This window comes from Topomyia yanbarensis, chromosome 3 (genome assembly GCF_030247195.1).
Source record: "Topomyia yanbarensis strain Yona2022 chromosome 3, ASM3024719v1, whole genome shotgun sequence".
Lineage (NCBI taxonomy): Eukaryota > Metazoa > Arthropoda > Insecta > Diptera > Culicidae > Topomyia > Topomyia yanbarensis.
Window position 1 is genome coordinate 154,534,976 of NC_080672.1, and position 26,916 is coordinate 154,561,891.

The window sequence follows — 26,916 nt, forward strand, 5'->3', positions numbered from 1 at the left end:
GTTATGTATATTGTACTGAGCCAAAAAATCGAAGTTTATACTTTACTCAAATTTCCAACGCGACTGAGACCTAAAAATCAACGCTTTTTCTGAAAAAAAACGCGATACTAGCAGTGACACCATTCAAAGAAAATCAACAGTGAATATTTCCAGACTTGGTTTTATTTCCTATTTAAGAACTATTGTGTTTTTTACATCTAGATTGCATGATTCAGTGATCGAAACCCAAAACTTCATGAAGTATTTGAAATTATTAAATTATAATTTGTGTTTGCCATTGAAATTGACAAAATGATAGTATCGCCCCTTTGACGATTGTTTACTTTTTCGGTCCCACTTATCAGCATTGAAGTATCGCCCTTACGTTTTTTTACAATACCAATTTTACAATTGGTGGGGGTTTGGTGAAAATCGATCTTACTGTCCAAACGGCATAATTCCAAAACCGTAATTTTTGAAGTTTTAAAATTATGCAGAATTAATTTTTCAGAAAATAGTTCAGAGTTCGTGTTTTTAGCGAATTTGTTGAGACTTTATTGTAGTCATGAATATTAACCTGAGAAAATTCACCATAAACACTTCTTGGACGATATACCGCCAAAATTATTTTATCAAATGATGCGCTGTTTAACGTTTGTAAAACTCATCGAAGATACTAAACCTCCGAAATTGGCGATTTCAAAATGATGTTATCTTGACCTTCAATTACTGTTTTTGAACATTTGACCTATACATATAATTGGTCATACAACAAAATTCAAATTCTCATCAAAATCGATCAGGACTTGCTAGAGTCGAATGGAAATCGTCATTTCTCATAAATTTCTCTCTGGAAAGTGTTATCCTCGATATTAGTCATATTACGTTTTCGTCTCAACTCGACGCATTCCCAAAATAAAAACCTGTTTTAATCCACCTAGTGGTGCAATTGTGCTTTTCTCATTTGTCCAGACTACGATTCCATGGCGGGTTATGGTGGAAATGAATATTACATGTTCAGTACGATTTGCACATACGTACAATGGATCGACAGCCACGATCTTGAGATACTATGTGATACTGAAACATTGCTTGACCGGCGCTGGTTTCAAGCGATGTTTCACTATCACATAGTAAGATCCGGGAGATCCAGGTCCTGCCAAAAATTTTCAACTTGTTAAGAAATTTTAAACTAGTTTTAATTTTAAAGTAGGAACCCCTCACTGCATACTCCCTCCGGGCCGGTATGATTGACGATTTTTAGAGTGATTGCAAAACCTTTCTATATGAGAAAGGCAAAAATGTACCAAAGTCCAAAAAAATCAATTTTTGTCAAGCATTATTTTTTTTCGAGTTTACATCAAATCTCGATGTTTCATGCATTATAAAGTCATTTGGCATCAAAAATACAAATTTGATTTTGAAAATTTTTCATTTCAGTTTATATGGGAATTTTCTGTGTGATTGCACTGTTCAACTCGTAACTCCGGAACCGGAAGTCCAATCAATAAAAAAAACTCAATAGCAGCCGATGTACCTTTCATTTGAGACTAACTTTGTGCAAATCGATCCAGCCATCTCTGATTAACAGAGGTCACATTTTTTTCCACATACACACATACATACACACACAGACATTTTCCGATCTCGACGAACTGAATCAATAGGCATATGACACTCGGCCCTCCCGGTCGGGATTAGATTGACGAATTTTAGAGTGAATGAGAAAGGCAAAAACATTTTTAGCAAATGTTGAAAGTTATGCATTTTTTGGTGCTTATGTTTCATAGACATTAAATCAATTTTAACTTCGCTTCCTATTAAATAAAGACCCTTATTACAGTACATCTCTACAAAATCGAGCTCAATTTGAAAAGAAATCTGAGGATTATGATTGATTACAGAACTCTGGAATTTTCTATTGGAATGTTTTCAGGATTTTGATATTGATGCAATTAGACAACTGTGAAATCAAGACCAATAGATCAGTTACATATCAGGACCCCATTCCGACAATTTATCAAAAGTCCTCATGACGTTTACAACAACAGGATATCAATGTACGGATCAGATAATTGTTATTGTAATATTGAATTAAATCAGTCTGCATCAATAAATTTTCAACTTCAATACAATTTTTTTGTGGGTGTGGTGGGGGGGGGGAGCGTTGTATGGTGTTAAACCCCAAAACCTTCTCTTGGCTACGCCTTCGCTTGGAGTTATTTATTTCGCTTTTCATTTTCCGATATGTTTCAGATCGATCCGATGATCATGAGTTAGAAAAATTGCAGTCAGAAGGTTCGCACAAATGAACATTTTTGCACTGATAAGTTATCAAGTTCCTTCCAGACAACTTTGAAGTATTCGGTGATTATTTCTAACGGTTGTAGATAGAGAAATGAAATGCAAAATTCGTTTTTTCGAAATAATGTTTGGCTTATTTCAATGGATTATTGCTATATGGAACAATAAATGGGCGACAAAGAGTAATCAAGCCATAACTTTTAAAGTATTCAAAATAGATATTTGAAGTCTTCAGTAAAGTTATTCGTAAAAGTAAGAGCTACAAATTTGCTGAAGGCATCATTTCGATATAATCACTTCCAAGAAAATTTGTGAAAATATCTCACTCATAGGGGGATTAATCAGCAAAAGCACAATACCAAAAGAAAGAGCATATTGCCTCCATTAAATTCACCGAAGATACTATTGACCTAAAATAAGCCGTTTTGGCGTTAAAAATAGATTACATGTTTTTGGTCATATTTCTGGCAATGGGAAATGATAAAAATCTTTCGTCCGCATTTAATGTTAAATATCTCTTTTGATAATAGTCCGACAATCTATAGCTTGTTCGAAAGGTATTCGTTAAAGCTGTCTAAAACATATAAATTGGTAATCTATATTGTCAATTTCGGCAGATAATTAAAAAAAACTGCAAAAAACGCCATTTTTACGCATTCAAACATTCACATCTTGGAAACTAAACATTAGAATCAAAAACAAATTAATAGCGTTCATACTGTTTTTTAGTTCTTTCATTTAAAATTGGTTTGGATAAGATCGGTTCAGCCATTGCTGAGAAACACGAATGAGAATTTGTCCGTTACATACACACACAGACACACACAGACACACACACAGACACACACACACAGACATTGTCCCAAATCGTCGAGCTGAGTCGATTGGTATATAAGACTCGGCCCTCCGGGCCTCGGAAAACATCTTGGAAGTTTGAGCGAATTCTATACATTTCTTTTATAAGAAATGTAAAACATCAATCGAAGCGACCGGGGGTCAAAAATTTCCCAAATGACTTGAGAATCTAAAAAGATTCTATCATCTAGGACATGTACAATAAAAATAAGATGGTGTGATCAAAAACAAGAAACATGGCATTTGTCAAAATATCATCCTAAAATAAAAAATAAACAAGCTTTTTTAATACTAGATGGGACAGCCCTACGCGGTTGCATGAACTGTAGACATAGGACTATACTACTTAATGTGAAATATTTCATTTCTTGGTAAAATTAAGAAATAAATCAAATATGTTTCTTTCGTACAGTTTAAGTAAAACCAATCAACATTGAATGTCACATATTGAACCAAACCGTCTCGCTTATCAGGTTATTATATTTGTAGTAGGCGATCGAAGCCGAATACACTGATTTGAGAAGATCTGAAGAAAGCAGATAGAAAACTGCAACTGAAAACCTAACTAATCGCTGGAATTGTTTAAATATTTAATGGGCAATCTCATCCTTGAAAGATTGTAAAAACTTTTCGATTGTGCGCGGTAAATCAAGTTTTAGATAATTATACATTTCATGTATAAAACAAACTTTCTAGTTTAATTTTGCCATTACTGCAACATTCAAATTTAAATGTAGCGAATGCAATGGTCTTAATTATATAACGAAGCAATAAATATACATGAATCGAAAATAACTTGTTATTCGCAAAAATAATTTCGTATATTGATTTGAAAGTGTTTTGCGACAGTTTTCTGAGTGGCAAAGTGTTCATTCTTAAATAGGTATATATTAGTAGAATCAAAGTAGCGTAGAATGAGTGGGAATGAATTACGTGGAATAAATGAATTGTCTAACGTAACGATTAGCGTAAATTTCTTGTTAAGAAAGCTTTGGTCTTTGCGTAACGAAAGCACAGATTATCATACGCGCATGCAATCGCAAACAAATAAGGAATACACATCTGCCTCAAGCATTGAACCCAAGCGGACAGTGTACAGTTGTAGGGTAACTGTTCCCTGATTCAACTTAGCTCCTGTATTCATCCCACCCATTTGAATACATTAGTTAGAGCAGTGTTATCTCTATCTCTATTCATCGTATTAGGTCGAATGATAGGATGAATAAGGGTGCGTTGTATTGGACTTTTTGTTTCGCTCAAATGCGAGTATTTTACATTTTCGAAACCAACTTTTTTATGTTACTGCTTCTTAGGGACGAAGCAAGGATGCTGACACCTATTTAAGCGCAATCCAATCAATGTAAGCCGAGTTATAATCGAAATAGTGTGACATCCCGACTAATGAGTGAATAAGAACTCGTCTATCCTACAATGCTCGAATCAAAAAGCTGTATGAGTATATCGTATTCGCACACGAATGGAAGATACTGAAAATGAGCCAACGCTGGTAATGATTGGTGGATCGAAAGAGATAACTAGTTTACAGTGTTCGCACATGGAGCTCGAATTTACAAGCGATTTTGTGCACATGTTTTATACCAATTAATGCATTTGTATGCATTGTACATAAAATGTGTTCTTGAACGAGCACAGCACAAGAGGAAGCATGGTGTTTGATCGGATAAGCTCAGTTGTCTGTTGAACGACACCACCTCCACAGCCAGTGTAGTGGACTAATCAGTCCGCTAAACTGGCTGTGGAAGCACGCAGCGCCTGCCGTTCAACAGGCTTTTTTGGTTTTATTTACGTGACTTTAAATAAGTTCCATTCGTCACGTTCAACAGGCAACTGAACTTGCCCGACCAATTCTGTTCCTTAAATAGTGTTACGCATAAAGCGACCCAAATGTTGAAGTTTTGTACGAGTCAGCATATACAATACATACAGCAATTGAACAAGTACTTGAAAGGCATTTGCAAATTGAAATCGGGAATACCCTGCTTTCATAAAAAAGCCATAAAATTCATTTGAATTATTACGTATTAGATAGAATACCTTACTTAATTACTGATGACATGATTCAACCATTTATCAAAGCGATACATTTTGCCTAAGTTTACTAAGCGTCAGTATATATTGTTCTTCCCACAACATAATTTTCCTTTATTGTGGACAATTGCAATAACAGCACTATTGCCCGAGTTATGGACTTTCTTCATTTTCATGTGTATGCCAACCTCTGCTACCATGAAAGTTAATGATTTTGTTCACTTCGAGCATTAGCCGCTTATCAGTGTATTTGCGTGGATTAAGTAGCTCTGGCCTTGAAACTTCTGTTGTATGACATAGCTTCCAGACTTATATACTGAACAAACTTAACCAAATTTGAAAAAGTGTTTATGTTTGTTTTAATTTTGAACTATTTGTACAGCCGGTGGAATTAATTTGTTTTTTGGCAATTTTGTTAATGGGGAAGAAACATACACGCATCGTTCTATCTTAAATGTGATTTTTTGCCTCTGTGTTTATTGTTCCGAACGCGAATATTATGGTGTTCAGCAATTTATCCCTATTCCTATTATCACTCTAATTTGATATTTGTACAAGGACCGAAATAGCCAATCAATCATAGATTTAGACGAACATAAATTCCCGCAGCAAATGTATTAGGATATTGGATGTTGGTGAAAAATAAAACAGAGACTGATCAGTCCGGCTTGAACTTAGTTCGATCCGGTCATAACATTTGATAGCTCCTGGTTTACCTAGATTTCTTCAACAGCAACAGTCTTTCTCAAAATTACCTATATTTATTCAACAATCAGTCTTTCTCAGGACTATTTACATTTTTTACTCAATCAGTCTTTTTCAAGACGTAAAAGTTTTCGTGAATAATTCAGCCTAGGGAAAAATTTAATTTTTCTAATATCTCGCCCTCTCAGAAAGGCAATGCACCAAATATTAAAAAGAAAAGGATACGGGTAACTTTTCCAGCCGAAAACCGAATTGATTGTAGCAACTCATAAAATGTTTTATCTGGATCCGAAACCGAAGAAATTTGTAAATTTCTATCCATTGTGCGTAATGCCAATGAGAAGAAACCCCAATTCCACCAATAACAGGGGTGAACTCCGACTTCAGAGGCTTTCGAACTGAGCTTCCAGTGTTCCTTTCAGACGTTATGCCAAACGTCTTTAAAATGCATTATACGTCGAGATTTGATGTCACATGGAAAAAGTTGCCGAAAATTGACTGTTTTAAACTTTGGCACATTTTTGCCCTTCACAGATAGAAAAGTTATGCAATCACTCTGAATATTGCCAACCTAATCCCGGCCAAAATAGGTTTTCTCTATTTTAACAGGGTAGTTTTTAGTAGCTAGCGGTGTGCGGTGAGGGGTTGCTCTCCCTCCCCTTCATATTACACATCACCCTTTCCTAACTCCCCTCCCTCAAGTCCCCCCTGAAAGCCTCTCAACAGATCCCCCTCAAACAACCATCTCATGCCCCCTCTTCAGACCCCTATCTCTCTCATCCCAATCACCTTCACCCAGCAGGCATACTAAGATAGGCTGGGGGTGGTTCGGTTGTGGGTTATTCATCCATAATTAAGATAATTTAATATTATATAATTTTGTGTCAAGCAGGGGCGGATCCAGAATAAAATTTCCTAGTTCGTCTGAAATTTCGACTTTGAAATGAACACATCACGTAATACGCAATAGCCTCATTTAATAAAAACCAGTGAAAAATTTGAGTGATTTTGAGTTTGAAATTGTTTTAAAATTGTAACTAGTTTAAAATTTCTTAATAAGTTGAAAATTTTCCGTGGGTTCCGGACCCTGCGGATCCGCCTCCTAGATCCGCCACTGGTTTCAAGTGTTTCAACGTCGACACATAGCATCTCAAGTTCGTTGCTGTCGTATGTATGTGCAAATCCTACTGAATATGTTATACACATATCCACCACTTTATTGAACATGACCGGCCATAGAATCGTAGTTTGAACAAATGACAATAGCACAATTGCACCACTAGGTGGATTAAAACAGATTTTTTTTGAAAAAGTCACGGCGAAATAAAAGAAATAAAAGTTTTGTATTCCTACATACGCTTTACAGAGTACACTTGAGTCTTAAGCAATACGAACATGAAGGAGTTGAAATAACACTTTTGGACTATATAACGATAAGGGCATCGCAAAAAAATGTTTTAAATGCTCAAAGGCCCTTTTCTCATATTGTGACAAATGTCAAAGTAAGCTCCGATGCCAAATTTCACATAATTTGGACAATTCTAGACTTCCGCCCACCTCGCTTGAAATTTTTGAAATTGGTGCTATGGGAAAATATAGAGGAAAAATATATTAAATGCTATAACTTTTGAAGTAGCAATAAGAAAATTACAATTTATACTTCTTTTTAAAGAAAATAACATTAATATTTCAGGGAAGACATTCCTGTTTCTAGAAAAATACGGGAAAATGGGGTACTGGGTCATTTTGGTCCTAAAATCCCTTATTTTTTATATTTTTTTTTGCTCCGTGATATATATTTTGGAGTTTTTCTAATATGAAAAAATCTCAGAAAACGAACGGAAACCTTTGACCCTTTGTTCGAATACGGGAAGTTTGGGTCATCGGGCCTTTTGTCATTAATATTAAATTTTATCATTTTCTCGTGCATATCTTTCTATAATTCTTAATAAATTTTCATAAAATGTATCTTGTTAAACGTGGAAAATCCTTAGGAACAAAATAAAAATGGATTCGTTACCGGTAAAATTCAGAAACATCAAATTATATGATACATAGTCTCGATTTCACATTTTTATCGGAAAATCGCACATAATAACTTGATTTAACAACAAAATCTTATTTAATTTACTACTATTAGTGTAAAATACGGTTGGGGATCGTATGAGAAAAGCTTCTATCCTGGAAAAATAGGGGAAGTTTAGGTATTAGGACATTAAATGAAAAAATATGATTAGTAGAGTTAATGTCTAAAAATTTGATAAGAATTTTTCGTGCTCAACAAGCTACATTTTATGAAAATTGATTGAGGAATATTAGAGATATATGCACGAGAAAATGATAAAATTGAATATTAATGATAAAAGGCCCTATTACCCCAACATCCCGTATTCGAACAAAGGTCAAAAAGGTTCCATTCGATTTCTGAAATTTTTCACATTGGAAAAACTCCTAAATATGTACGATTTACATCACGGAGCAGAAAAATTATTAAAAATAGGGGATTGATCAAATACCCCACTTTCCCCTATTTTTCTAGAAAGAGGAATAGCTCCTTTCAAATACTAATGTTATTTCCTTTAAAAGAGGTATAATTTGTAATTTTCTGATTACTACTTCAAAAGTAGCGAAGTGAGTGGGGGTATAGAATTGTCCAAATGATATGAAATTTGGCATCTGGTCTTGCTTTGACATTTGTCACAATATGAGAGGGGGGGCCTTTGAGAATTCATAAAAAAAAATTAATATGCCCTTATAAGGGTAACGAATTTTTTTTCTATTTCAAAATATTCACAATTCTTTTATAATTTTCTTCTTGTACTTTTATAAAAATTTCGGGTATCGGGTTAAGTGGGAATTTAGACACAATCGGAGAGTTCTACTAAAGGTTCAATTCCTATACTTTCTATACGAATGCGATGATCGAAATAGATAAATTTGTTATTAAATAATTTGGAAGTAAAAATAGCCTACAAGAATGTTTCTATTCGCAAAAAATATGAGCATAGTTCATGGCATCGTTACATTTTTGGGGCTTATAATAATGTAAAATATAATGTCAATCGTATCGTCAATTTGAATTATTATTGTTCGTCTATTATTCCAATGCTAATCCAAGCTAATGCTCATAGCAAACCAATAGCAAGAAAGGCTGTGAATATTAACATTTGACATTTCTTATTACATACTTGGCAATTGCCGTTCGATGCCAATCATGCCGCAGCAAAGGATGACAGAAACGGATGGTGGAAGTTTCATTGGGATTTATAGGTCGAGTTTAAGCAAGTGGAAACTACGTCAATTGCAAGAAAAGTTAAATCGATTCGAGAAAAAACTTCTTTTGAAAAGCTACGATGCATTAAGCAGATAAGGGTTGAATTTTTAACACTGTACTTCCACTGCTGGTTGGGGACCATTCATAAACCACGTAGAACATAATTTGAGATTTTTTGACTCCCCACCCTCCTAATAGACTTAAGTAGATTTTACCCCTGTCGAATTTTCGATTTTTTTATTCGTGGAAAATGAATAATTAGTAAAAAGCAACCAACTATCAGTTGGGTTTTTACGAACACCATTTAGTATGTATAATAGAAGGGTAAATTTAAAAGTGCTTTCAAATATTTGTATAGCGGAATACTTCTTTTCAAATTAAGTCTCTCGAGAATATTTCAAAAGATATATTGCTATAACCAATTCAAGTTTAGTCAAAATTCCACCTAAACCAGCAGTTCAGCTAGGAGGCACCTTTTGAGACTTAGTGGAGCATTTAAAATTGATAAACTTTAGAAAACAATTTAAAATTATGCTGTCGATGTTTAGTATTATCTAGACTGAAATATTAAACCAATATTATGCATGTACACAGATTTCACTATTCGTGAGATTTCAAACTGATTAAACTCGAATATACACTTGGTGGAAAAAGTTTAATTACATTACTACTGAACTACCAAAAATCAACAAATAATAAATGAAAAAATCAATCCACTTATTGTAATAAATTGGCGTTTTCTTGTAATCATGGTGGTTTTAATGCGTAACTTTAAACCATTTTTGAACTTTTAGTGGTTCATGCATTTAATGGTCCGTGCATGTTGGCTACCTAGTGCTGTCTCAAATGATGATTCACGACTGCAGGATTTCCACAGTCAATATCTTTCGCGGAGAGGAATTTTGGGAGATCATCTTTAGAACAGTCATTTTGTTTTATTCCTAGATTTTTTCATTAGATCAAAACTATATATATATATATATATATATATATATATATATATATATATATATATATATATATATATATATATATATATATATATATATATATATATATATATATATATATATATATACATATATATATATATATATATATATATATATATATATATATATATATATATATATATATATATATATATATATATATATATATATATATATATATATATATATATATATATATATATATATATATATATATATATATATATATATATATATATATATATATATATATATATATATATAATACATCTAGCTGAATCGACGAGTATGTTGAGCACAACTCTTTTTAAATCGCATTTAACCATAGAACATTGCATTGGAGTACAAATGTACTCCACGCCATCTCTGGAGCCGTGGGAAGATCAGGATTCGGCATTTACCGACCTGGAACCCCAACCATAATTCAATTTAGAGTTCATAGTAAGAGTAGGAAAGAGTGGTAAAGTTTGCTTTTAGCCTTCGTGGAAGCAGGAGTCTAAGTTGGCGTGGGGTACATTTGCATCCCAGTGTACGGTTGCCGTTAGTGTTTCGTTCTGTCCATGGAAACGTGCCTCGTGACAATACCAGTTTAAATACCGATTGTTTCGCTATGTAAATAACAATTAGCATTATGTAATTGTTTTTAATCATTTATTAATTTAATTTAATTTAATTCTGTAATATAAAAAAATCGTACTCATTTACGCTGATTTTTACTTTTTTATTTTCTATTTTTAGTAGTTTTTCAAAATAATGGCTTGCAAGTATAATTTGCGCACAGTAACTGCGTGTTACCAATGTAGTAACGTTGCGTGTTACCAATGTATTACTGGCCACAATTTTTTTTTTCATTTCAATTTCCACCCCATTTCGAGGTATTTTCGAAAACCCGATTTTTCCAATTTCACTCTTCCAAATATTTGCACATTTTTAAAATCTCGAAATTTCATTTTTTGACCTTTCTAGACCATTCTTTCAACTTTTAGTATCATTTGATTTTTGCTAATCAGTTGAATTTACAAAGTTATAGTAATTTTATGAAAAAAGCGATTTTCTGCATTTTTTGTTCAGTGCAATTTTTGTATCGTTGATTCAATAAATTCCGTACTTTCACCTGCACAGCGGTTTTCGCAATTAAAATACGAAGAAAATCACAAAATATAAACATTTCTTTTATTTGCATTTTTACCTGCGAAAATTGCGATCAAAGCGTGGGGTACGTTTGTACTCCAGTGCAACGTTCTAGGGTTAAAATTAGTACTACATCTACGTAGATTTTTTTAACCCCCTCCCCCCCTCGCAGACAAACGTGCACTTTTGCTAGACCCCCCGCCCTATTTCCTTTCCCCATGAGTCTACGTGGTTTATGAACGGGCCCTTGCTTCAAATGCCGGCTTGGAGACTCAACGTGTGCATTTTGCCTCAACTGATCTTTTAATGAATTTCGTTGTAGGATGATGCTAGAGAAAAGTTTCTTTGAATTGATCTTTTTATATACTTACCGATTTTTTGTTGGCTAGCAGGACGCTGCACCTTCCTTCTGCGGTACGTAGTATCAGATGAACTGTCACGATCCTTCAGATCGGAACTTGTGCCCGTTGCTTGTCGAGCAGGAGTTGAGGCAGCCGTTTATTTCAGAATTCTTTTTGCTGGTCGCTCTCAACTCACAGATTTACTTCGTGAAAAACTTTATCATTTTTCAATTAATCACACTGCATTTCATCTGGCTTGTCGTATGCTTCTATTCTGCCTTCACGTCACTTTTCAACCTCAGCGCATTTAATTCTGCTTAACTTGTATGCACTTTTCTGTCACGTTTTTGAAATATATTCATCCTGTCTGTTCGTAGCGCATCCCGTGCAAGCAACAGACACGGAGATGAGAAACAGTAATCTGTCATGATGCGGGCTTCCACTGTTGAACGAAATACATGGCTTTGGGGATACCGCCGACGATTTATCATTTTATATAGTTTACTGCGGTTGTGGATCGATGAGTTATTTTCTTTGGTGGCAACATTCAATTGACATCGGCATCGTTTTTGTTGTCCACTATATTTATTTGAGCTTGCTTTGGCAGCGGCAAATGATTGGTTTAATTTATTACAGATGTTTATTTGCCAGTTTGCGATTCACTGATCATTGTGCCATGGTGCATACGCGAAAATAAGTATAGATTTTTATTATAGAAGTTATACAAAATCACAATACCAAGAATCTTTAAATTTGCAAACGCTTTTAATCTACCTAACAGTGTGATGAGACATTTCTTAGAACTTTCATAAAAAAATCGACGGTATCAAACATCGAATGAAAATATATACGAAAATTGTGAACGAAACGAAATGGTGCTACTGACGAAATATTCCTGGTATATTTAAATATTTAAATATACGATAATTTTCGTTCATTGAGTCGCCATGCTTTTAGGTCGTAAAATGAACGAAAGCAACTATTAACAATGCATGACAATGCTGCAGAAAACGACGTATGAATTCGTGCATTCTATAATAATTTTCATCCTAGTTACGAATTTATCTTATCAGTGCAACTACAATCGTTTGGTGTATAAAAAGGTGCAAGTTATCGCTTTGTTCTTTCAGAAATTATAGTCGCCGCTTTGTGTATGAAAAAGTGTAGGTTGTTGCTTTGAATTCGAAGTTATTTTCCAAATATATAAATTTTCTGTTCTTTTACGTATTTTTGTTTACGTTTTGAGGAAGTGAAAACATAAATATTTTCTCGGAAATCGTAGCCACCATCACTTTGATTACGGTATAAAAAAGTGTAGGTCGCTTTGGATTCGAAGTAATTTGTAACTTTCAAAATGCGATATTTTTTAAGTTTTTCACCTAGAAGTTTAGAATTTCTCGACTTTTCCTCTTTCATGGAGAGTAACGATTTTCAATAGAGTTCAAAATTTTCGCTCATTTCTGAAGGGCTGTACAACAAATGTTACGAATAAGGTGTTAGCGGATCATTTTGACCCCGATTACGAACTCAGTTTAGAGTTAGAGTTTCTGGTAAATATTACCGTTTTTGAACTGGTTGGTCAGTGGGAATCGGTACCGAATGGGGCCATGCTGGGCATCCAGGTTTTTTGACAGAATACCAATAATAAACACAAACAAAACAAAAATGACAATGTATATATTAAATTTGTAAATGATACGACCGAATGTCCTGGATTACGATTCCGGCGGTAAAATAGTATTTCTAATAATATATTAATATTAGAATTGAAATTTTATATAAAATCCTACTTACAATGATATTGATACTCTCATTCAAATAGTGACCATGGATTCTACGTGAAAATCATTCGGAAGATCTGGAACATCCGTATAATTGGACAATTCATGAATCTAATCGTAGACATCTGAATTTTCTTCGAAATTAATTGTTGCGTTGCACTATGGAGTGGCTAGAACAAAAAGTTGGACAAAATTGGGAAAAAATTTCTCTAACTTTTTAATCAAACTATATTTTTTAAACATTCTTCAATATTTTCTACATCATATACCATACCAGCAATATTTTCTACATCATATACCATTACATCATATACATTATTAAAAATAAACACATTTTTTCTACTAAATCAGGCAATAAGAAACTTCCTAAAGGAATCAAATTTGTATAAACAAATGTGAAAATTTAATTGTATTGCTATATTAATGTTAACGAATGCGAAATCTGAAATTATATTTCTTCCGACACGAACGCACCCTTCCGGTGTAAAGTGTCGTTAACCCATTCATGCCCATGTTGTTTGTGGACAACAACATTTTTAAACAGCTATAACTTTTGATTGAGGTAAAATTTGGTCACAAAACAAGTAAGGCTAATAAATATGACTATTGGCTTTCATTTGAGTATTAACACTTATAAGGATCAGCTCTAGAACTGAAGTTATTGTAATTAGTCTGATTGGATTCCGATGGAGCAGTGCTGCCAGGGACAGTTTACCTTGACGGCGCAAAATGAATTTTTCATATATCTTTGTTAAGTTGCAATATTATTGAAAACTGATAAAACTTATAAATTTAGATTGTCTTTGGCTACGTTTTCCACGCAAGTGGACTATTTTAAGTATTCTAGAATAATTGTATTGAGCATTGGAAGGTAAAAAATGCACAGCTTCTAGCACTGCGAGGGAAGCACCTATCTTTATGAAAAAAACGCTTTTCGTGTTTCTTGACCCCACCGTTGTCCAGGAAAAAGTTGACAAATATAATAAAATACGTTAGAAAATTGTCCTACCAATATTACTATAGCCACCACCAATCACAATGGTTTCATTTAGGTTAAGTTTTTGAAGAAATATAAGATGAAAACAAATTCCACACCGTTAGGTGGATTTTTTATGAAAAATGTGCTCAAAATCAAATAATAATTAATTATAATTTCAAAATAACAGAAAATAGTTTTGTCCAGCTTTTCGGTGTAGTTACCCCATAGTGTGTTGGCATAAATTCGCATTGAAAAAGTATGAAAAAGTATAGGTCATTTAAATTCAAAGTTATGTGAATAGTTTTTTAAAAATTCTGATCTGCGTTTTTACCGAATCGATTCATTATTTTGTGCTTTACATAAAATATTGCGTTTTTCTATGTTTATATGAATATTTGACATAATAGTAATATGTAAAACTATTGAGCAAACATTTTACATCTCAATCCGTAATACTAAACAAGTCGCAAAGAATTTAACTCTATTGCTCGCAAATCAGTCTGACCGAAACTTCAAAAATAGATTTTTTTTAAAATTTACTATCTAGTGCACAAATGACTTATTTAAATTGGTTGACAAATGGCCGGATACCATTGTTCGAACTGAAAAGCTGTCTTTCAATTACTTCTTTTACAATTACTTCGGATTTTCAATTTTTTTTTCTCATTATACTTTGATCACTGTTTTTTAAAAGAAAACTTTGCAATCGGTGAGCAAGCAGCTATGATATGGCAAGTCAAAGTAGCGTTCCCACTTTTTTATCGCTGACTTTTTTTCACTCTTTTTACTATAACTTACGGTAGACATATCTACTTTTCAATTTTTATACGACGTCTTCACAAAAGTTGTACCTTTCCAGTGGTGAAGGCGAATTTAAAATCGAGTAAGTAACGGCTGCGATATAACCGGTCAAAGTAAGCGTTCCCATTTTTTGACCTCAAAATACCAAATTTTATTAATATTGTTTATATCTTTTTATTAATATTTCGCTTTAGTCATTTTATTTATCCCTTTTACGCTTATATTATTGATACATTTTATTCATTTATTCACCCAATAACATTCATTTGAATTTCAATACAAATTAAAGTTGCCTAATTTTATTACTTGTATGCATTTGATTCATCTAACCCATTTTTAATATTTTATTCTTCACGCTTATTTTTTTTAAATTTTGGTTTTTATCGATTTTATGCACTCGAAACTATTTTCATCCCAACTCTATTTGTGTGCATACTTCGTATGAGCTTGCAAACAAATTTGTAAGCCCGCACTGATATTTATTTGAAATGTCTCATCACCCCGAATCTGGTTTTACGCATTTGTGCTTCAAGTTCCTCGATGCATATGAGCATTTTATTCGAAGCCGCATTATGATACTCTGTTCCTATTATTCAATCGGTAAGTTTTCACTTTTTTACAAAGAAACACAAGAGTCTTGGAAAAAGAACTCGGACACACCGAAAATTAGCAATCAAAATTCTTCAGTTTACTGATCTCGTAATAACAAGTGTTTGGAAACTTGCCAAAATAGAAATTACACTTTTTTCAGCCGATGTACAGAAGAATAACTAGAACAAATTCCTGGCCAAAAACCAATTTTTTTTTCGATTTTTTGAATCATATTTTTTACACACCTGAAAGCATACTGCATGATGTGATAATGACTGTATTAAAGAAGGCAATATTATTACAAAAGTTTACAACTTAGTCGAAATAATTAGCTACGAGTTTTCAAAAAATATTCATAACGATTTTAAAATTTATGGTTCAAACCAATTGCAACCAAAGTTATTTCTACCAACACGGCCAGCACCGGCTGTTCGGTCATTTATGGAGGCAGTCCTTCAATATCAGCTTTTTTCACCGAGCAGCCTAAATAAGCCGTGTAGTGTCGGTAGTGGTTGTTTCAACTGGCCAAGAATTACACTACGGACTTCCTGTTCCGGTAATAAGAACTCACTAAACAGGGAACCCCAATTCCATAGTGTCATGCGACGCGTGCTATAGGTAAAATTGTGCGAACGAAAAGTACATATGTATATTGTTCAGCATATCTATCGCATAACGAGTAATATCCTTCTGATGGTTTCAAAAGCGTTGTATTATATTGTAGCAGAAATAGACTTACGCTCATTATCGGCACTGATGCAAATGCTCATCACATCATTTGGGGCAGGTATCAATCTGAGAGGCTCTGAACTTATAGAGTACAGAAGTAGTACAAAACTGGGAAATTGACAGGTTCCAAATGAAACTGATCCCTCTATATCCGATCATAAATATATATATTTTTTTGATCATTTTGATGTAAATTTTGTACCATATCGTAATTCTAAATCTTCAAACTGGGACCTCTTTTTGAAAAACTTTGTGACTAAATTCCATGGATATTTTCCAACAATTATTTAACTAGACGATGACGTCATGGATACGACATACTCATTCATAGTAGCATTCTACGTAGAGGCTTGTTCACTTCTGTTAAATCGACTAGGGGAACCCCTTAGTGGAGGGCTGAGCTTGAATGTATGCAGAAGGATATGAGAAGAGCTTGGAACCGACGTCAGCGTGATGACTCCAGGGCTTTCAGGTCAGCTCGTAGTGCATACAATAAATGTCTTAGATCTTCAGAGCGGGCTGGCTGGCAAAACCAATGCACTAAAGACTCTAGTCTGAATGAAACTAGCATGTTAAATAAAATTTTCTCGAAATCGAAAGATTTCCATGAGAGATGGTGTTTATGTGATGAACGAAAAAGATGTTCTTAATTCTCTTTGATGCACACTTTCCAGGTTGTATGGATCTGGAGCTGAATACCGCTCACAAATCTCATTCTGGTGGTTCGGACTCGTGTGGCGTTAGCACGCACATTTGTTACCACTGCTTCGGTCAAGTGTGCAGTTGACAGCTTTGCTCCATACAAATCGTCCGGAAAAGATGGAATACTTCCCGTGCTACTGAAAAAGGGATTTGATATTCTCATATATGTCTTGAAAAAGATTATGCTTTCCAGTCTTGCTACCGAAAGCATGTCGAGAAATAACTGTTTGATTTCTTTCCAAAGGGGGCATTCAAGCTATGAAGAAGCCAAGAGTTTTAGGCCTATCAGCTTAAGTTTTTTTTATGAAAACTTTGGAACGGATAATCGATCATCACATTACGAACGTTAGTTTATTTGAATATCCACTGCACAACATGCATCATGCATATCAGTGTGGGAAAGATCACTCTGCTTCATGATATTGTTCACAACATTGAGAAGGTCTTCTTGCTCAAGCAGTCTAGCTAGAATGCACTTAGACATTAAAAGTGCTTTTGACTATGTGTCCTCCAGTCTATTCTGGAAGCGACGCGCGGTATCTGCAGCATGTATCTCGGGTTGGATAAACGCAATGCTAAGTAACCGTATTCTTCGCTCGTCACTGCGACAGGCTGAGATACGGAAGTTGAGTATTTGCAGTTGTCCTCAGGATGGCGTTCTGTCACCTTCGTTATGGAACCTGGTTGCCGACGGCTTGTTGAAGAGACTCAATGAGCTTGGATTTGCAACCTACGGGTTTGCTGACGATTACCAAATACTAATTACTGGACTTTGCATCGGAACAATCTTTGACTTAATGCAACAAGTATTAAGAGTTTTCGAACGTTGGTGTCGACAAGTTAAATTATCAGTTAATCTAAACAAAACTACGGTGGTTCTTTTCACGAAGAAGTGAATAATAACCGATATTCGTCCCTTGCAGTTCTTTGATTCTGAACTACTGTGTGCAGATCAAGTCGAATACATTGGAGTTATATTGTATTCTAAACTGAATTGTTCTGCTCACATTGCGTTCAGAGTCAAGAAAGCGTGCCTGTGTGGTGCCAAAGGGGAGAGGTATCGACGGTCCAGTCAAAGCTAAACCATCTGCAAAGAAAGGCGCTCATGGCGTAGACTGGAGCTTCCATCACAACTCCGACTGTTGCTTTTGAGGCACTTCTTAATATCAGACTATTACCATACACCTCAAACAAGAAGGATACGATAAATAAATTACGAATAATTTAAAAAAAAGTTTGAAAATTTTTTCGGTAATCCTAGTCGCAGCAACGACGTTTTTGGAAAACATGATTTTGAGATAATTGTATTTAAAGTTTCAAGTCTAAACCACGCCCCCGAAAGGAAGCAAGATGAAAAACGCTATAATTTTGCTTTTCCTGCTTGGATCTCTAAAAATTTGGAATTACATTTTTAAGGACCTATACTTTAAAATAAATAAGATTTCTTATTTCACCTTCACATATACAACCCGTGAAGGTTAATTCGGCAAAAGACAAATTTTTTTAAAAAAGTTTTCTAGCGATACAAAAAATGGTAGTATATTTATTCGTTTTACATATTTGCGTTTCACTTTGAAGCCAAAAACTCGATTATTGATAAAAAACGGTTCACTTGTTATTGTAAACGTAATAATAAATATTTTGCAAAAAGCTATTGTAGTTAAAAAAGAAATGTTTCACTTAGAACGAAGATTATGTTCACCAGTAGAAATTCTTGCAGTTATAATCTATTTTTTGGATGACTTCCCGCCATCAAGTGTTTAAGATTACGTAGCATAACCTATTGAAAACAGAATAGGACATTTTTATATTATGCCTTAGCGTTACAGGGGAAGAATTAAAAAAAAAAAAACAATTATCTGTTGGAAAGCCCTTGATTTTATATGGTCTACTTTGCCGGAGACTTTATTCCGTCAAGTGTTTCTACTCACGAGATATGACTCAATATTAAATGTATAGGAAATTCTCAAGCAGTTTAGCGCCACCAAGTGGAAGAATTCTAAATTAAAATATGCTTCGTCGGAAAGCCCTGGATCTTATGATTTACTTTGTCGAAGCGTCCACTCCGCTAAGTGTTTCCGATCATGGGATATGACGCAATATATAAGTTAACTTAAGGTTATTTGCATACTCCCTAACGCCACCTGGTGGGATAATTCTGCATTAAACTGTTCTTCATCGGAATGCCCTTGACATTCTGATCCAGTTTGCCGAAGTTACTACCCTTCCAAATAGTCAGCATTTCGTGTTATTAAAAGTAGAAATTCATGTAGCTACCTCATGCAAATCGTACGTTCATCATAAGCCGCTTTTTTAACTTTCGACAGAGCCCTCAACTACATCCATCCCTAGTAACAATTGAGGTTTAATGACGCTCTTCAAGCCCTTCTTAACCCTTTCATGCCCAACTTTTTTCTAGTGCATCTAGGGTTTCAAAACTATGTTTCCTTGAAAGCGGTTGGGTCAAGAAACACGAAAAGCCTATTTTCATAAAGATAGGTGCTTCCATGGCATTGCTAGAAGCTGGTCAATTTTTACCTTCTAATGCTCAATACAATTCTCCTTGAATAATTATAATAGTCCAATTACGTGGAAAATGTAGTCAACGACAGTCTAAATTGATAAGTTTTATCAGTTTTCAATAATATTGCACCATAACGAAGATATATGAAAAAATCATTTTCCGTCGTCAACGTAAACTGTTCCTGGCAGCACTGCTCCATCGGAATCCAATCAGACTAATTGCAATAACTTCAGTTCTAGAGCTGATTCTTGTAACTGTTAATACTCAAATTAAAGGCAATAATCACTTTAATGAGTCTTACTTGTTTTTGTGAGCAAATCTCGCCTCAATCAAAAGTTATAGCTATTTAAAAACGTTGTTGTCCACAAACAACATGGGCATTAATGGGTTAAAACAAATAACGCACTTGTAGTGTGCTATAAAACTAGAAATGCTGCTTGGGATGACACCATCAACTTTGAGCGCTCATAACTTTGTCAGTTTTTGTGGGATTGACTTGCAGTCTTCACGAATCGATTTGTTGTTACAAGAAGATTCTTCATTTTTCTACCGAAAAACATTGATAGATTACAGCGCCATCTAGATCTGAAAATGTGAAACTTATGCGTTTCTCTATACATTTGGTCAATTTTTCCCTGTATGGGAAGTATGAGCCATTTGCGGAAATGTACGAAATGAGCTGAAATTTTCAGGGAAGCTTATTAGCCACCCAAACTATCATATTCAGATGCAAGGTTTGAAATTCCGCACTTTGCATTTTTTTCATACAACTTTGGGCCAATCTAATGTACAGGGTTGGGTGTAACGTCAAAAAGCGGGTCTTTTTTATGGATCCCAAACTGATCAATTAGCAGATCTGTTTTGCTTGGGGGGATGGGCAAATCCCGTTGATTTAATTTTACTCGTAACAACCAGCAATACGAGCGTATAAAACAATCTAGATAGTAATTTGAGGTATCATTGCGCCTATATAAATAGTAGATGGGATATATGTATAGTTATCGGCGGCCTTGGTGCGATTTTGACCGGCGGCGTTTCGGCGTTATGCCGTTCGCTCGGCGGTGTGGCAACGCAATACGGGATATATTTTTCGACTAGGATGGGAAGTAGAAACGACTTCTCATTCAATCTTGTCATGTTGGGTGTTGTGTCTGCGTGTTTCAAAACTAAGCCAAGAATTGATGACGTAGCTGTATCATCAGCCTTCAGTATAATAACTGAGAATAAATTATATTTTAACAAGTCAAAATAATAAAAAATAGTATTTTTAACAGACTCTAAATTGCGATTGCTAGGATAACTTCAAATCACAGTTCCTATTGCTTGGAAAACTATCCGTTAACAATATAAATGCTAGAAGGGTTTCAGAAAGCATAGTCAGTCATAGTCATAGTCGATCCATGTCATTTTAATGAATTTTTCTAATGAAATTACAGAGCAATGAGAAGATATAGGAATATGATGTTGAAGAACAAGTTATTAATCGTCTTCAATTATAACTTTTGATTAAAAATGATTCTTATGTTCATAGTTCATTTTTTCGAGAAATTTAATGACAACATCAAAAACACTTCTACTTGACTATTTCAGCACCAAAAGGTTACTTAATTCAATTACCTGAAAGATATTTAGTAGGGAGTTTTCTCAGCTTTCAAGTTGACCTGAAAGAACGGGAATTTCTTTATCCCCCTCCGCTATTACGAAACAAATCCTTTGATTTTTTTTTTCTTCAGTAAAACATGTTATGTAACGTTCTACCTTCCTCCCCCTCCCCAAATGTTACAATTTGTCCCACCCTAAAAGCGTTACGTAATTTATGAATGGTTCCTATGTTGCTATGGCTGGTCGTCGTGGCTTCGATGAGCTGGATGAATTTCAAGTTGAATAGCTTTTCGGTTGTCTACGCGCATATTCTGAGCTTACGTAATTGTTTAGTAATAACATGACATAGTTAAAAATTGTCATATAAACATTAAACCAAAATACCTAGTTAAAAATTGTCATATAAACATTAAAACAAAATACCTTTTTAATGCTGATCATCAGATTTCCACGCCATCGTTTTGCCTTTCTCATATGGAAAGGTTGTACAATCACTGTAAACATCGTTAAAGCAATCCCGGCCCAGAGGGTCGTATGTCATATACTATTTGACACAGTTCGTCGACATCGGAAAATGCCTGTGTGTATGTGTGCATGTCCCAAAAAAAATTCACCTCTGTTTCTCAAAGATGGCAGGACCGATTTGCACAAACTTTATCTCAAACGAATTGAATTTTTCATTGATTTGATTTCCGGTTGAAGAGTGCGGCCACACTGCAAATTCCCATATAAACTAGTACCATCGTGATATCAAAATGATGCAAAACTTCTTAAAATGGGTGAAAAATTATGTGGATTTGCCAGTCTAGATCAATAATGACTAACCAAAGTCGCTTTGACCACATTGGTCACCCACGACAGTTCTTGATTCCACATAAGCAGGAGCTAAAAAATGCTCAAAATCGAATTTATATTTTTTATACCAAATGTCTTTAAAATGCATGAAACGTCGAGATTTGATTTAATCTCGAAAAATTGTCTTTCTCATATTGAATGGTTATGCATCACTTTGAAAATCGCCAACCTAATCGCGGCCAATTTTTTTTGACTAATATTGGTTTTCGGTATTTCAAAAGGGGCGTAGCTAGGGGTATGCGGTAAGAGGTCACCCACATTAAATACCATCATTCCCTAAAACACCCTCCCACCATCAAGCCCCGAACAGATCCCTCTCAAGCGACCACCTCATCTTCTGATCACCTGATTCACCTCAGTAGGCATACCAAGATAGTCTGGGGGTGGTTTTGTTGTGGGTTATTCATCCCCTTCACACACACATACACACACGAATGATAAAATAAATTACACGAAAGATAATATTGAGCTAATGCTAATTAAGTTAATTAAATATTATATATTTTTGCTTCAAGTAGGGCCGGATCCAGAATAAAATTTCCTAGTGGGTCTGAAATTTAGATTTTGACATGAACACATTACGTAATATGCAATAACCGCATTTAATAAAAACAAGTGAAAATTTTGTTTTTGAAATGATTTTGAGCTTGAAACTACTTTAAAATTGAAATTAATTTAAAGTTTCTTAACAAGTTGAAATTTTTGGCGGGGTCCGGACTCCCCGGACCCTCCTGCTGGATCCGTCGCTGGTTTCAAGAGTTTCAGCGTCGACACATAGCAGTTCGTGGCTGTCGATCCATTGTATGTATGTGCAAATCGTACTGAATATGTACCGTAAACCGGGGTGACATTGATCACTTTTCGAAGTAATCATTACATATTTTTAGACGCAACACATTTTTTTCAAGTTTAATATTTTTAAAACATATACTGATGTATGGAGAACAAGATCGGTTGGTTTTACCTAAAATTGTCCGCTTACAGCTATTTTTCCTAAAATGATTTCAAGTTGAAGTACGTTTTTGTATTCCGGGGTGACTTTGATAACCTGCATGTTCACCTACTTTAAGTTATTGATGTCAATGTTTTTCATTCAAATGTTTGTTTAAACTAATTCTGGAAAGATACTCACTGTTAAATAGATGCTAATTGGTATTATACCAAGTATTTCAATGTACTGTAAAACTCGAGTAACCAAAATTCGTATAATTTGTGTCCAACTAGAATAAAAGATTCTGAAAACCTTTAAAACTACTAAAATTGTTTTATGTCAGTGCTTTATCAATGTACAAAAAGCTTCATCCATTTTAACACGTTGGAATATTGAACAATAAAACAAATGTTCCGAATTTTAGCTTAAAATAATTTGAGATAATTGCCAACTAGTTTCACAAAAAATGTATTTAAAATAAACAAACTCCTAAAACTAAATTTGGCACATCCCAATCTAAAGGAAAACAAAAACTCGCTTGTAATTTATTTCTCTTGCTCAAATCTGAGATTTATTTGTTTTATAAAAAATAGACACTTAACGAAGGTTCGTAATAATAAGGTAAAGTCAAATTTCGTTTTTTGTAGTTTTTGTACCCTAAAACCGAACAATATACTCACAAAGTATAACAAATCAGTATTTTATAAGTTTAGAGTAAAAATCTTTTCAAATTAAAATGATTTGATGGACTATTATGGTTTAATAAGCGATCTACGAAAAAAGTTTCGAGTGATCAAAGTCACCCCGATGATCAAAGTCACCCCGGTTTACGGTAATTGACATTTCCACCATTATGTTAAGCATAACCAGCCATGGAATCGTGGTTTGTACAAACGAGAAAGGCACAATTGCATCACTAGGTGGATTAAAACTTATAGAGATTACAATTATTATGATCAGTTGTATTTCTTGTTTCCACTATTTTATCCGCAGAGTAATTGTGAACTTTTAATCTCAAGCAGAGAACTTTGAGGTAAATTAAATTGAAAACAAAGTTTAACGTTCTGTGAACCGATTTTGCGGTTGTAGCTTTTCTGGAGCACAAAAGGCAAAATTTATCACGGTTTTCTTCAAAATTTTAAAAAATGTGAAACGTTAATATGAAAAGTAAAACTAGGAAAACAACATACCGCTTACATGTGAAACTAGGGTTACTGTGCCCCAATTCATCTTAGCACCTCTATTCATCCCATCCATTTGAACACATTAGTTAAAGCAGTGTCTGCTATCTTTATTCAACGTATTAGCTCAAATGGTAGGTTGAATAAGGGTGTGTTGTAGTCGACTTTTCGCTTCGTTCAAACGAAAGTATTTCTCATGTTCCATGCAAGATTTTTTGTTGATCTACTTCTTGGGAACAAAGCAAAGATGTTGATGCCTATTTAAACGCAATCCAATCACTGTAAGCATAGTTATCAGCGAAATAGTGTGACATCGTGCCTAATGAGATGAATAAGGGCTCGTCTACCCTATATAACGAACTTCTCAATATATGTGCGTAAACTCGACCTAAAAATATTGCTACACGCATTCACTGTTGTGCTGTACAAAAGAACAATTTTCGCAAATTGTTCATTAAAATAATAATTTGAGGAATTAAATCAGATGTAATCTCATGAAACATGTAAATTTTCTACTTTTTGTGCTTAAAGCACCGTAGTGATGGGCTAGTTGAAAAACTGATACTTCCACCAAGATATGTATAAAGTCCAGTTTCCACTTGCGCCGATTGTATTAGAGATGGAACAATGAAATGTTTGAAGAAATTATAGCTATTATTTTCTACAAACTATTCAACAATCACTTCCGCGTGTGCGATGCATATGAGACACCAAAGATAAATTTAAGCCGAAAATATGTACGAATCTTACCTCAATCGTAACAAAAGTAACAAAAAAAAAGAGATTTAAACATGATTTTTTGGTTAATTTTCACCGATAGAGTATTTTAAAACCATGTTTTTTTTCTGAACGAGTAGAACATGTTGAACTGAATCCCTGAGAAAAAAAATATCTTAGGTTCAAAGAATAATGTAATACTTGGTATACGTGCATTGTTTTTCGTATTTTATAGTAGTTTGATAGTACCTATTTCCATGCTAATACTGGATCTTTTTTCGAATTAACTAGCATTGGAAAATTATTTGTTTGTTCAAGTAGATGCATCTTTCAATATTTATCGTGGCGCTTTGTGAAATTATCCGATTTATTTTATTTTATTACCTATATCACATAATCAACCGTCATGCTATTGTCATACTGACTGAGTTCGCACAAGAAAGACACGTCATATAAATGTAATGGGATAGCGCATAAATATTCACGACATCGATTCGTATGCTTTTTGATTCAATATGTCTAGTCTTTCTCCGTAGGACTGAAACTGCATGTGATTATCATAATATTATTATTTATACGAAACCCCTTTTCGTGGAATTCATAATCATAAAAGAATATGCAGAGGTTCGATATTAGTACTGTACCGATACTGTATCTAACCGCCCAAATTAATTTCACTCCTTGTCAGCCGCGCCGCATCCAAATGAGCAATTGTTGATATTTATAATATTCAATTTTAGCGTATTAGAGCGGCCCAGCGTTCCATGTGCGATGAAATTTTACTGCTTTTGGTTTTGTCAATTTGCTGTTTGGTATACCCGCTCATTTTATAATTATGGATTCACTTGTTTTCCGTAAGTTCAGGCGTCACTACTTGTATATTCCCTGTTTACCTCAACTAGTCATCTGTGGGGTAACTCGATAAAGATAGCACCGCGGCACCGTTTCACATTGTTTGGATGTGTTTTGCTTGCCGATGGAGTAGATACCATGCGATTTCCAAATTTCGTACCATGCTGGTCGCTATCATTTACTGGTTCATGACACTGCTTCTAGCGAAAATGGTAGTTCCGGTATGGAACCAGGTGTAGAATTATCAATTCACTGTTACCATACCATTGATTTTCGTCGAGCTGTAACTAGCACAGCTCAGCCGCTTTAACCTTCGGTCGTCATTTTACAATAAGCTTGGTAATTGTCGCTTATCAGAAGTTATACAAGCAGCTGGTAAGGTACAAAACAAGGTATACCGACACGGCACAGAGCTAGCGAAAAAGATGCACTTCGATACTGAGCACTAACGTATTCGCGCCACACAACCTGTCGACAGATCGACCGACGATCGAATACTGATCACACTTGGATACATGGTTTTTCGCGAGACCTACCTCAGGTTCGCTGAGGCAGTGTTGGCTGCGTTGCTGATTTGTGCAGGTGGTTTAAATTCTCTTCTTTTTTAGTTTCACATAGGGTAACAGTTCCCTAATCCATCTTAGCACATCTATTCATCCCATCCATTTGAACACATTAGTTGAAGCAGTGTCTGCTATCTCTGTTAAACGCATTAGCTAAAATGGTAGGATGAATAATGATGCGCTATACTCCACTTTTCATTTCACTAAAATGTGAGTATTTTAGATTTTTCAGGCCAGATTTTTCTATGTGTTACTTTTTAAGAACGAAGCAGATATGTTGAAAAATATTTAAGCGCAATCCAGTGACAGCTGGCCGAGACAAAATAGTGTGAAATTCTGACTAATGGGATGAATAAGGGCTCTTCTACACTATATGAGCTGCATAGGAACTACAGTTTGCACTATTTTTTTCTGTTCAGAATGTTCTTATGTTTAGACGTTTAACTTTTATATGCTCGGTATAATTTTTAAAGATTGA

At 34.5% G+C, this 26,916-nt stretch overlaps 1 protein-coding gene across 1 annotated transcript in view; it reads right to left on the reverse strand.

Annotated features, from left to right (window-relative positions):
- LOC131689931 (uncharacterized) overlaps positions 1-26,354 on the reverse strand; it is a 103,332-nt gene extending 76,978 nt beyond the window's left edge. The window contains exons 1-2 of the transcript XR_009305494.1: positions 25,917-26,354; positions 11,661-12,292 (exon numbers count right to left, since the gene is read on the reverse strand). The gene's annotated coding sequence lies outside the window, so the exon portion shown is untranslated. The remainder of the gene's footprint in view (positions 1-11,660; positions 12,293-25,916) is intronic.
- Positions 26,355-26,916: the final 562 nt, after the last annotated feature.